The sequence below is a fragment of the Scyliorhinus torazame genome, chromosome 5 (assembly GCF_047496885.1).
Source record: "Scyliorhinus torazame isolate Kashiwa2021f chromosome 5, sScyTor2.1, whole genome shotgun sequence".
Lineage (NCBI taxonomy): Eukaryota > Metazoa > Chordata > Chondrichthyes > Carcharhiniformes > Scyliorhinidae > Scyliorhinus > Scyliorhinus torazame.
The window spans coordinates 256,586,313-256,599,156 of NC_092711.1; the positions used below are offsets into that span (position 1 = coordinate 256,586,313).

At 44.7% G+C, this 12,844-nt stretch overlaps 1 protein-coding gene across 5 annotated transcripts in view; it reads right to left on the minus strand.

Annotated features, from left to right (window-relative positions):
- Positions 1–8,596, minus strand: part of clcn5b (chloride channel, voltage-sensitive 5b) — a 149,408-nt gene extending 140,812 nt beyond the window's left edge. For 2 of the 5 annotated variants that reach the window (XM_072505404.1, XM_072505399.1), the window contains exon 1: positions 7,910–8,091. The gene's annotated coding sequence lies outside the window, so the exon portion shown is untranslated. Of the gene's footprint in view, positions 1–7,334; positions 7,490–7,568; positions 7,760–7,909; positions 8,092–8,488 lie in introns of those variants that run through there. The other 3 variants (XM_072505403.1, XM_072505402.1, XM_072505401.1) reach the window with 3 other exon arrangements.
- Between the last annotated feature and the right edge of the window lie 4,248 nt (positions 8,597–12,844).

A 12,844-nucleotide genomic window follows, 5' to 3' on the forward strand; every position in this document is an offset into this window, starting at 1 on the left:
GGGGTGGGGGGGGTGACCTGGAAGCCTGGGTGCACAATAAAAAAACATGTTGCCACATTCTCCATTGTGAACACATATTGCGAGGCCATCCTAGGAGCGGATGCGTACGAGTCCCTGAATTTGGTTCAGCAGATATGTAGCCCTGAGGAAGGACGGCCAGCTGAACACTGCACATCCCCACAGGATAATAGAGTATGCGCTGTTTCTAAGGATTTGGAAGGAACCCTAGTGGAGGAACACAAATCAGACGAGGGGTCGGAACTGCCGGTGAGCATTCCGCAATTCTGGTTAGCAGTCTTGAAGAACATGCATCGACTCAATGGCATGATACAAGGATATGAAGAACCCGTATTAAAGCACCTGTGAGATTTGCGTTAAATGGACAGAGATTGAAAAGCCATGGAGCTTCACTCTGGAGTTTACATTCGGGCATAATGAGTATTTCACAGATGAGGTGCTCACTAAAGTTTATCAGTTAAACTCACAGCCACTGAAATCGTGCATGGATGAGCCGCAGATAATCGGCTGCACAATCGACTGGCTGGAGGGCAAAAATGTAACAGTGTGAACTGAAACAAAAATAAAAAGACAGGAATCGAAGCAATCCAAGTACAGTGACAAGGACCTTATCCAAGGAATCATTCTTCAACTTCTTCAGTCCCCTCGAAGTTGCACAGGGTGGGATTTTAAACCAATTCTTGGCGGCCAAACAAAAGGCTGATTTTGAATTGGGTGCACTATTTCAAAAACAGAAAATTCTGCATGCAAAGTTATATTTTTCAGGTGAAAAGACTGACGGTGATGAAGGTCAGACGGATGACGACCATGATGAGCTGCTTCATCTTTTCTCCAACAGCACAGATGAGGCTCCAGAGACAAGGCTCAGGTTGTCTGCAAGCAATGACGAGGTGGTTCACGCCCAGACCCCGCTGGATTCTGTGAATTGCAACAGTCTCCAGATGGCGCTGGCAAAGAAAGGGATGTCAGATTCCCCAAGGGAGATGAAAGTCACCGATAACAAGCTATCATTGACAACGTAGATCCGATTAGGGAGCAGTTGGCTCCAGAGGCAGATGGTGACACACATCATGCACATGACTCATTTCCGGTAGTGGGCTGCTCACTACATGAAGCCAGCCCACTGCAAGGTGAGCTCGATGGGCAGATGACCATTTCAGAAGACAGTGACACAGCTACGGATGACACGTTCATCCTGCCTCAGGGCCACAATGAGCTTTTGTCACCCTCTTCGAATGTGAATGACCCAGGAATCAGCAGTTTCATTTTGAGTGACGAGGGCCCATCACCTGCGGCTCAAGTGCAAGACACGGGGACAATGCCCAACAGTGCAGGTGAGCCGACAGAGCCACTACAGCCAGGGTACGAGGCGTTGCAGGTAATTGCTGAAGCTGAAGATTTCAGCAGACTGCCGCAGCCTATCAGGTCGGCACGACATATTCAAGAGGCAGCAACGCAGACAGACTCGCCCATAGGCCAGCAGCAGCAGTAAATCAGCTGCTCCAAAAGCTAAAAGAAAAAAGAAGGGCCCTGGCAAGTGTACTCACAAAGTACTTTTACAGAAGACATCGAAGAGGAAGCAATGGAAAATGAGTGATGATGCCAAGAAAAGAGATATCAGCAGTGCGGCTGAAGCCGGTGATGTTCAGCCACAGGACAGAGGCATCTCCAGTGATGGCAAGCAAGTCACTAATGTTCCAGCATGCCGAGACGAGGTGAAACCGTCAATCCCACTTCCATTCTCCATGCCGGCATTGGAAACCAAGAGAATTCTGCATGTTGATGAGGCCGCAGAAATGGGCAAGGTCACACCACCCAGAGATAATGAAAATAAAAAGAAAGAAGAAGAAAAGGCTGGGAGAACAACTGCATCCCACCAGCCAACAGGTATTAACAGCACTTGCAGGTGGCAAGCAATAACGTGCCCAAAAACGAAAGTGACTGGTAACACAGATATGGCAGTCTTGGACACAGGACTTGCAAAAACACAGGGCAAAGCAGAAGACAAGCAAGAAGCTGGCAAGTGAGCCACATTCTGCAGAAGTAGGCACTGACTTGAAACAATGACTTCTCCGCAGAATGCAAATGGCCACTTTTTGTGAAACTTGCTCACTGAATCAATGGCATGCCATATCTGTATAAAAATGCAATGTGTAATATTGCCTGTAAAAAGAATAGTATGTTGAAATTTTGTGAGGAAGGGGAATGTGGTGATATGCCTATGGGCTATATCAGTATTTTTAATACTTTTTTCCAGGGGACCTATTTTTACCAACCGACCAACCTTCGGGACCCACGCCGGTCGACCTTCGTCACCCATGCTGGCCGATCACCGCGACCCACGCTGGCCGACCTTCGCGTCCTAGGTCACCCAAATTTCGTGGCCCACCATTTTCACTTATCTTTAATGCGACAGGTCAGCCTACCTGGTCCTCATGATCTCACTTGCTTTGTCGTTCAATGTTACATTTCTATATGGCTTGTTCATAAGAGGTCCTGGAGACCTCACCACCACTGATTTGTCCTGCTGTAGATTCCCCTGAGCCACTCTTTCCAGCAGGTTTAGTTGTGAGGTCCTGGCTTGTTTGTGTCTATTGCCCCCTCTTTCTTATTGTAAATTTTATTCTCCTGTTGCTTGTTTGCTGCTGACAAAATGGAAGAATCACAATCGCGCCCAGTGCACATGACGTCAGTGTTCAGGATGCATGACCTGCTCTCTGTCTTGCTTCAGGCAAGAAGACTGCATTGAATCAAAAAAAATTCTCCTGGGTCAGCACACTGACGTCAGGAGGAGGAGGTGTTTTTCGCTGGACTCCAGGCCTGTGCACTGATGAACAGGCACACATGTGCAGCGCGCCCGCATTCCGAAAGCCGGTCACGGCCGTCACTTTTGAAAGCCAACTGCTGTGGCCATTTCACGTTAATTCCTGCGATCGGGAACACCCCGTTGGATGGCTCCGCAACCCTCCCGACACCCGCCCGCGACCCACCTGCGGGTTGCAAACCCAACTTTGAAAATGACTGGGCTACATCATAGTGGGATGGTACAAGACCTCCACCCACGTACAGACACACGATGCGGTCTACAGACTGAGGTCATGTGACCTGGATATAAAGATAGGCACACCCGGCCATCTCCAAAACAAGATTGAGAGAGCAATAGGGCGTACACATAATTGGTCAGCAGAAGGTGCATGTTCCAGAGGAGCAGCAAGAGTCCATGATAACGTGCTCTGTTTCAGATTGCCATCCTACCGCACGAGACACAAATAAAAGGACCTTGGTTTGGACAAATCGAAATGTTTGGTGAATACTTCATAAAGGTACAAGGGACCAAACACAACAGATTCTAGAGCATGATTATAAATATTTGACAAAATTTGATCATTGGCAGTTTGCATATTATGAAAAAAAAATGAAATGAAAATCGCTTATTGTCACAAGTAGGCTTCAATGAAGTTACTGTGAAAAGCCCCAAGTCGCCACATTCCGGCGCCTGTTCGGGGAGGCTGTTACGGGATTTGAACCGTGCTGCTGGCCTGCCTTGGTCTGCTTTCAAAGCCAGCGATTTAGCCCTGTGCTAAACAGCCCCTATTATTATTATTTTCCTCCTCTTCTTTTGAAGGAATTGATGTCGCCAATAACCCTCCAAATATTCAATTATGATTCTTGACACAGAGCATCACCAAATGGCCATGGATACCCACTTCTTGAAGTGGACACTAGATGACAATCAGGGGAGGGAATGCTGGCCAAATGTCGCCTTCCTATTCCAGAATGCAGAGACCACTATGGTACTAATACCTCAATTGATGACAATTTGGTACTTCAGAATATTGGAACAAACCCACTGCAGTCCTCACCCTTTTTCGGCTTTACAATATTGGTTTCAACTTTATGACGCCACGCCAGTGAACAGTTACCAAATGTTATGTTCCTTTATGTTCTGCCTTGCACACCCTCAGCAAGGGCAAATTGCTTCTTAGACATAGAAAATCTCTCAAACTTTAATGTGACAAAAGCTCCAGTTTAAAACTAACTGATTCAGCAGAAACTGGTAAGGCGGATGCCTATTTTACAAATCAGTTTGAGGTTATTTAACGCTCATTGTAAACTGCATTTTTTCTCAAGGCTACAAAACATCAAATAAGGAGTGATTCAGTGAAAATAGGGTTCAGGAACTAATCCCCTATTTAAAACAATAACAGAAAATACTCGACAATCTCATCAGGTCTGACAGCATATGTGGAGTTTCTTTGGCAAAGAGTCATCCAGATTCAAAACGTTAACTCTCTTTTCTCATCACAGATGCTGCCTGACCTGCTGAGATTGTCCAGTATGTTCTGTTTTTGTTTTAGATTCCAGCATCCACAATAATTTGCTTTTATCCCCCTATTTATAACATTGTTCCTATGGGAAAGTCAGTTCCGAGTTACGGTATTTCCACTTACACTTGGTTTACAGGGACAAATTGTATCGCAAGTTCAAGGACTGCCTGTACCCAGAGGGTTATTCTTACACAGGAACGTACGAATTGCTCAATGATGAAAGACCAAACGGGCAGCACGATAGCACAGTGGTTAGCACTGTTGCTTCACAACTCCAGGGTCCCAGGTACGATTCCTGGCTTGGGTCACTGTGGGTTTCCTCCCACAGTCCAAACATGTGCAGGTTAGGCGGACTATCCATGCTAAATTGCCCTTAGTGTCTAAAAAAAAGGTTTGGTGGGGAGGTGTGGACTTAAACAGGGTGCTCTTTCCAAGGGCTGGTGAAGACTGGATAGGTCGAATGGCCTTCTTCTGCACTGTACATTCTATGAAAGTCGATCCAATTCACTGTCTACCATCCTGGTAGTCACATGACACAATGATAAGAGGTGTTTTTGACTAATCAAATTAATCAATCAGTCCATAACAGGCCCAGAAAGTAAATGAGGAAAACCGAACTGGTGGAGAACTTTTTGACCCATAGGTTCCTCTCTGCCCTGTGTGTGTGAATTCTTATGATCCAATATCATTTTGCTGAGATCCAAGTTGTGCTCAATACTGAACCTTTCAAACACTGAGGGATAAATGAGAATCCTCTCTCCTCAGTCGGATCTACTGCACAGATGGGTGCAATTGCTCTTTTCTAGCTCAGAAGCCCGAGGCAGAAGTTTTTAATTGTACCACTTTCTGACAAGATAAAGCAGAGAAATAGGTCATTTGACTGAATAGGTCGATGCGAGTATTTATGCCTCCTCCCCCCACCTTCTTCATTGAACCCTATCTGCATACATTCCTTTCTCCCTCGTATGTTTATTTAACTTCCTCTTAAATTCATCTAAGTCATTCACCTCATCTACTCCTTGTGGTAGTGAGTTCCTCATTCTAATAACTCTCTAGATGATGATTCTTTTTCTGAATTCGGAACTGGATCTATTGGTGACTCTCATAATTTTTGGCAGCCAATTGTGGACTTCCACACAAGTGAAAACCCTTTCAAAATTTAATTATCTTTGTTTACATTTACATAGTAGGTGCCAAGGGATGTTTCATTATGTTAAAAGCACTATGTGTAAGTTGTAGGAGCGGGGCTTTGGCATAGCTCATGGTAAGGCAAATATGTACTTTTATAAAAGTACAGTGTAACATAATGCAATGTGCACTACTGTTCTGCTGGTAAGGTGAAACAGTGTTCCTTTAAGGTGATAAAATGGGCAGCAATTTCAGGTCAGTTTGATCGTTTCATAAGGTAACTGCTAAATGCTCATCGTTTTCTGGATCCAGCTCAGGGGCTGCAAGTGAAGTTACCATAATACACCCACATTTGGCCATCCTGTTATAGAAAGAACATGACCCTTCAACTAAGGTGATGAGCTGCCGCCTGTCCATCCTGCCTAAAACCCTCAAAATCTTATGCACCTCAATCAGGTTTTCCCCCACCCTCTGACCACCCCAGCCTTCTCTGCTCTAAAGAAAATAACCTGAGCTCATCCAGCCTCTTGCCATAGCTCAAATGTTCCATCCCAGGCAACATCCTGGTGAATCTCCTCTACACCCTTTCCAATATAATCCTTCTTACTGAGGTGGCCAGAACTGCACACAATTTTACAGCTGTGGCCTAACCAAAGTTTATACAGCTCCAACATAACATCGCTGCTCTTATAATTTATGCCACGACTAATAAAGGCAAGTGGCCCATATGCCTGCTTAACTACTCTGTTAACCTGTCCTGCTGCCTTCAGGGATCTGTGGACAACATATACCCCAAGGTCCCTGTTCCTCAGAGCTTCCTAGTATACTGATATTCATTGAGTACTCCCTTGTCTTGTTACTCCTTCCAAATTGCATCACCTTGCACTTTTTACAATTACATTCCATCTGCCACTATATCTATACCCATCTATATCTTCCTGAAACCCAAGGCCTTTTTCCTCACTATTAACCACCCTGACAATCTTTGTATCATCATCAAACGTACTCATCATTCCCAACCCACATTCACATCTATATTGTTTGTATATATCACTACCACTAAGCCAGTTTTGAATCCAATTTTCCAAATTACCCTGGATCCCATGTACTTTTACCTTCTTTATCAGTCTCCCATGTGGGACCTTGTCAAAAGCTTTGCTGAAATCCATATAAACTACCCTCATCCACAGATCATCTCTTTGAAAAATCCAATCAAATTCGTTAGGCATGACCTCCCTCTGACAAAGCTATGCTGACTATCTCTGATGAAATCTTGCCTCTCCAAGTGGAGATTAATTTTCTCCTTCAGAATTTTTTTTCCAATAGTTTCCCAACCACTGATGTGAGACTCACTGGTCTGTAATTCCCTGGTTTATCTTTGTCACCCTTCTTGAAATATGGAACCACATTAGCTGTCCTCCAATCCTCTGGCACCTCGCCTGTGGCCAGAGAGGAATTAGAAATTTGGGTCAGAACACCTATAATTTCCTCCCTTGCCTTCCACAGCAGCCGGGCCAATGCAACTCATCCAGACCTGAGAATCCGTCCACTTTTTAAGCCCAGCAAAACCGCAATACCTCCTCAATCCCAACATCAAACTGCTCAAGAACCTCACAGCTCCTCTCCCCAAATGCTTTACCTAAATTATCCTTCTCTCGAGTGAAAATAAATGTGAAATACTCATTTTAACACCCTGCCAATGTCCTTCGCCTCCACAGACACAATTGTCCCCATGGTCCCTACTTTTTCCTCTTCCATGTAAGATGCTTATAGAATGTCATATACTTGTAGAAGTGTACAAAGGCCCCAGCTGAGTTCAGTAAACGCAGCACACACCAAAAAGAAATCTCCTGCACTTACTGTTCAGTTTGTTCGGTCTCTAACGCACAGAACCAGGTACGTAAAAAAGAGCGAGTAAGTGAATGTACTTCAAACCCACTGTAAAATCACTGAAAAATAACTGGGAATGACATGATCCCTTAAACCCCGTATTAACGTTATCGGGGAAACTAAACATACAGAGGCACCATCTTCATGAACACCATCATAGCGCCGAGCAAAATGCCCATTAGAATTAAAAATCACATGACAAACCTTGGGCAAATTACCCCACCGGCTGCGTAATATCCTCGTGATCTGCAGCTTCAGAGAGAAGTTGCGTTTTACAATTAACTCCGATCTTGGATGAAGAAATAATTTTTAAAAAGTCATCGAAACACCAAACACTAGCTGGAAGAGGGCGAGACTTGCAACAGTTCAGCCACCTTCCCACACTTCCACGTAACAAGAGCTAAACGCTGCCGCACAAACAGCAATGTAAACAGATGAGGTGCAGCCCGAAGGCTCGGACCGGTCCACGGAAGAGCCTGGAGATATACAAATGAAATGAAGGGAGTCGATGAGAGGGAGAGAGAGAGACAAGCGAAATGCCCTACCTGACAGCTGTCTCTATCTCGGGATCTTCCTTCCCCTCCCCCGAGATCAGGCCCGGGGTTTGTCCCCAGCAGCTGGTATCCACGCACCAGCGGTAGAAAGTTGGCCCCGGGCCGGCCTGGCCTCCGAGCCGCTCTGCCGCCCCTTCCCCGCTGCTCCGTTAAAGCACCGACACATCACAGCCCCCGCCGCGACCTCGCCAACTCACCCGGAAATGATAGCGGACCCGCAGTCACCCTGGAAACCGGGCCTAGTTCGGCAAGCGCCAGCCCGACCCAGAGTCAGCATGAACACCGGTCAGAGGTGAGCAGACAAACCGCTGACACAGCGGTGGAGGGATTCGCCGCCTTTGCGAGCACCTCGGAGCGCCACTTACCCACCCGCGGGCGGAACCCTTTTTGGATTTTTACCGAACAAGCAGTATATCATTGACTGAAAGGATTGAGGAAACGATAAAACTCTCGAAATCCTCTTCACCAAATAAAGTTATAAAATTTACGTGAGGAGCGGGGCGAAAAAAAATGTTCTTCCGTCTCCACGTTACAGACTCAGTTATTTGCATTACAATTTGTTTTCTTCACCTTTGCGTGCTCAAGGCAGTAGACTGGGGTCGGAGATGTGTTAGTGGTGTTAATTTTCCAAAATTCCCTCTTTATTCTGGAAAGGTTCCATCAGATTGGAAAGTAGAAAATATAACCCGTCTGTTAAAGAAGGGAGGGCAGCAGGAAGCTACAAGCCAGTTAAGATTGCCGCCTGTGGTGGGGAAGGTGTTAGATCGCTAAATAAGTTATAACTGATATAGAAAAATAAAAATAGGAAAATAAATAATTTATAGCTCTTTATCGAGAAGAATCTGTATGGTTTTCGAATCATAGAATCCCTACAGTGTAGGAGGCAACGCGGCCCATTGAATCTGCACCGACCTCTGAAAGAACACCACTCCCTCACCCTATCCCCGTAGCCCCACCTAACCTTTGGACACAAAGGGGCAGTACCATGGCCAATTCACCTCACCTGCACATCTTTGGACTTTTTTGTGGGGGGAAAATGGAGCACCTGGAGGAAACACTCACGGACATGGAGAGAATGTACAAACTCCACAAGGTCACCCACCGTGCTGCCTGCACTGTGCCACTGTCCCTTTGTGAAAGAGAAATCATGTTTAACTAACTATTAGAGTTCTGTCGTGTTGGGTGTTCTGGTCTACAAACAGGTCAACATGGCTGGAGATGGTGTAACTCTATTTTATTAACAACTCAACTGTAATAACATACTGTAAGCTTGGGTACGTGCATTACCAGCTTATCTGTGGACCCTGTCCTATCACTATCTAGGTAAGGCACTCAGCACATGGTGAATGTCTGAGAGGCAGGCTGTGAGCTCTGTGCTCTGAGCTGGCTGCTGCTAGAATGAGCAGGAATTCTAGTGTCCTCTGTCTTTACAGTGCGTGTGCTCTCACTGGTGATTGGCTGCGATGTTGTGTATGCTGGTTGGTCCTACTGTATGTCCATCAATGTGTGTGTGATTGCACCATGATATGCTGATGTATATCATGACAAGTTCTTTAAAGGAATAACGTGCTGTATGTAGATAAAGGAGAGCCTGTAGACATGCTATCCTTTGTTGCTAACTTTTGGTTGGCTCTTAATTCGTAATTTGCTCTGTTTGTTTAACCTTTGCTCTAGAGTCGCCAGGTATCTTTATGAGACCACCACGAAGTTCAAGTACTGATCAATAACTCCACACACCAATTAGTAAGATTCAAATCAAAACACATTTATTATACACAGTAAATCACTACTCATGCATAAACTCTACTTCCTAGGCTATTTCTATCACTAAAAGGCCTATACTTAGCTTCGGAATTGGCCCATCAGGTCAGGGGAGCAAATGGCCTTTCGTTCAGGTCCTGAGTCTGCAGGATTCAAAAGCTGGTATGGACTTGTAGCTATCTCGTAGCAAGCGTTGATTGGAGACTTACTTGGTTGATGCGGCAGTTTAGACAGGTCACTCTCACAAGTTGATTCAAGTTGCTGAGTGACCCTGCCAAGAAGGACGATTTGAACTTGGGGGCTTTACTTTATAGTCCCCAGGGGCTTCCCGCCCTTCGGGGCGGAACCCGTACCTGGTTCCAAGTGATTGGACTGCTTTCCGATCACTGGGATCGATTTCTCCAATGCTGGAGCGGTTCCCTGATCGCTGGAAGGTCCCGTTGGCCTTCCTTTGTCTTGGCTCCTGCTGGCGCCGAGGAGTCTGGCTTGGCTTTATTCACCTTAACTGTTGCCATTGTGCCTTGGAATCGCTCATTACTATGCAGATGACTGCTGCATTACTATGCAGATGGCTGCTGGTTTCAGTGCTGTCTGGTTGTTTTGCAGGTTTCAATATACATGATTTCGGCACTTGCTAGTCTTTGCCCGTGTTGGCTGAATTTCCCTTCAGCCTTTGCGGTTCTCCATTTTAAGTCGGGAAGTGGCCAACCCAGGTGGCTCCACCTTGGATTTCCAGAAGGCATTTTGTAAGGTGCCAGCCACATCGAAGATCATTGCAGAAAATAAAAGTTCATGGAATATGGAGTAAATTCTTAGCCTGGATAGAAGATTGGCAGGCTGGCAGAAAACAGAGTATGCATAAATGGGCCTTTGATTGGCAGGCTGTGATGAGTGGAATCCTGCAGGGGTGTGTTGGGGTATCAACCTCTTACAATTTAGATCAGTATCCTAGATATGGGGAGCAAAGGTATAGTAGCTAAATTTGCAGACAGTACAAAGATCGTTAAGAAGGCATGTTGTGAAGACATGGGTTTTCAGGTGGAATAGATAGGTTGAGTGAATGGGCAAAAAATCTGGCTCGGAAAATGTGAATTGTTCACTTTGGCAGGAAGAATTTAAAAAATCAGAGTATCGCCTAAAGATAGAATGACTGCAGAATCCGAGGTGCAGAGCAATTGTGCATGAGTCACAGAATGCTAGTATGCAGGTGCAGCATGTAATTAAGAAGGCTAATGGAATGTTATTCTTTATTATGAGAGGAATTGAACATATAAGTATGTTATGCTTCAGTTATATAGGGCACTAATGAGACTCCATCTTGAATACTGTGTGCAGATTTGGCCTCCTTATTCAAGGAAGGATGTAAATGAGTTGGAGGCGGTTCAAAGGAGGTTTACTAGATCGAGACCTGGAATGAACGAGTTGTCTTATGAGAAAAGCTTGGACAAACTGGGCTTGTTTCCACTGGAATTTAGAAGAGTGAGGGGTGACTCGATTGAAGCATACAAGATCCTGAATGGTATTGACAAGGTGGACGTGGAAAGGATGTTTCTGCTTGTGGATGAGTACAGAGCCAGGGCACACTTTTAAAATTAGTAGTCACCCTTATAGGGCAGAGATGAGAATTTTTTTCTCTTGAGGGTTGTGTGACTTTGGAACCTCTCAGACGGGTAAATTCTTGTCCGGCAAGATAATCATAGGTTATCGGGGTTAGATGGGAATGTAGAACTCGAAACACAAAGAGATTAGCTATGATCTCATTGAATGATGGAGCAGGCTTGAGGGGCCAAATGATGTACTTCTCCTATTTTGTATGTTTGTATGATCCAAGTATTTGATTTGTTTATATGTCCTCTTCAAAAGTTTTCTTTGTTTATTTACAATAATATTTTTATTTTAATATTTTTGTTCTCTTACTTCCCATATGATAATTTGCGAACTGCAATTGACATAACAGCAGTGCCAAAGTTGGCTCAGCTAAGTGTTGACTTGCAATGATCAGCAACTGTACAGATGGATCCTTTGCTAAAATCTAGAGGCTCTGCACCTAACCAACTGATTAATTCAGTCAGTCCGAGAATTATTTAAACATGCCTTTGACACGCATGCCAACCTAGAAAGCCTGACTAACAAAAAAAGCTGACTACAGCAGTGTAAAGTCCCAGACAAGCGCCCACACCTGGGTTGGGGGGTTTTATGCCCCAGAGACCCGTGGCTTAAGGGGTTGGCTCCGCCCCACCCTCATCTAGGGAGATCGTAGTCCGGTGAGTTCACATGGCTCTTGAGGTTGCAGATCCCTTGGCCTCTGGTTGGGTTATAACAAGTAGTTATGCACTTTTGTAAATTTTTAAAAACATGGAATTTACAGCACAGAAACAGGCTTTTCAGCTCAACAGGTCAATGCTAATGTTTATACTTCACATGAGCAACTGTACTATTCACTTCAACTATTCCCTGTTGGAGAGTTTAAAGAAAGAGAGCATTGACTGAACAACTTTAAAGTTTTCAGCTGATCGGAGAGAGCCAGCATGAATTTGTAAAGGAAAGATCATGCCTGACGAACTGATTACATTTTTAAAGAGGTGACTAAAGTAGTGGACAGTGGAATGTCAATAGATCGTACATATATGGACTTCCAGAAGCATTTGATAAAGTCCTTCACAAGAAGCTGTTAGCTCGAGTTGAAGTTTGAAGGCAATAGATTTTTTTAAGGTGAGGTGAATAGCATACATGCTTGTGTGAAGTATAAACACCAGCATGGACCTGTTGAGCTGAATAGCCTGTTTCTGTGCTGTAAATTACGTTTTTTTTTAAAGTTGTAAAAGCCACATATTTGTTTTTACAAGTAAGAACTATTATTGAATAATCAGCTTTTTTTGAGCAGGGCTCAAACTATAATTTGGTTTAGTTAAGCAGCCAGAGTGTGGTAAATGGAATTCAATCTGGAAAATTCTGAGGTAATGCATTTGGGAAGGGTAAACAAAGCAAGGGAATACTCAATAAATGGGAGGATATTGAGAGGGGTTGAGGAAGTGAGAGACCCTAAAGTACATGGGCATAGGTCCTTGAAGGTGGCAGATGGACTAGGTGGTCAAGAAAGCATATGGAATGCTTTCCTTTATTGGCTGAGGTATTGAATACAAAAGCAGGGATGCAATGATGGAG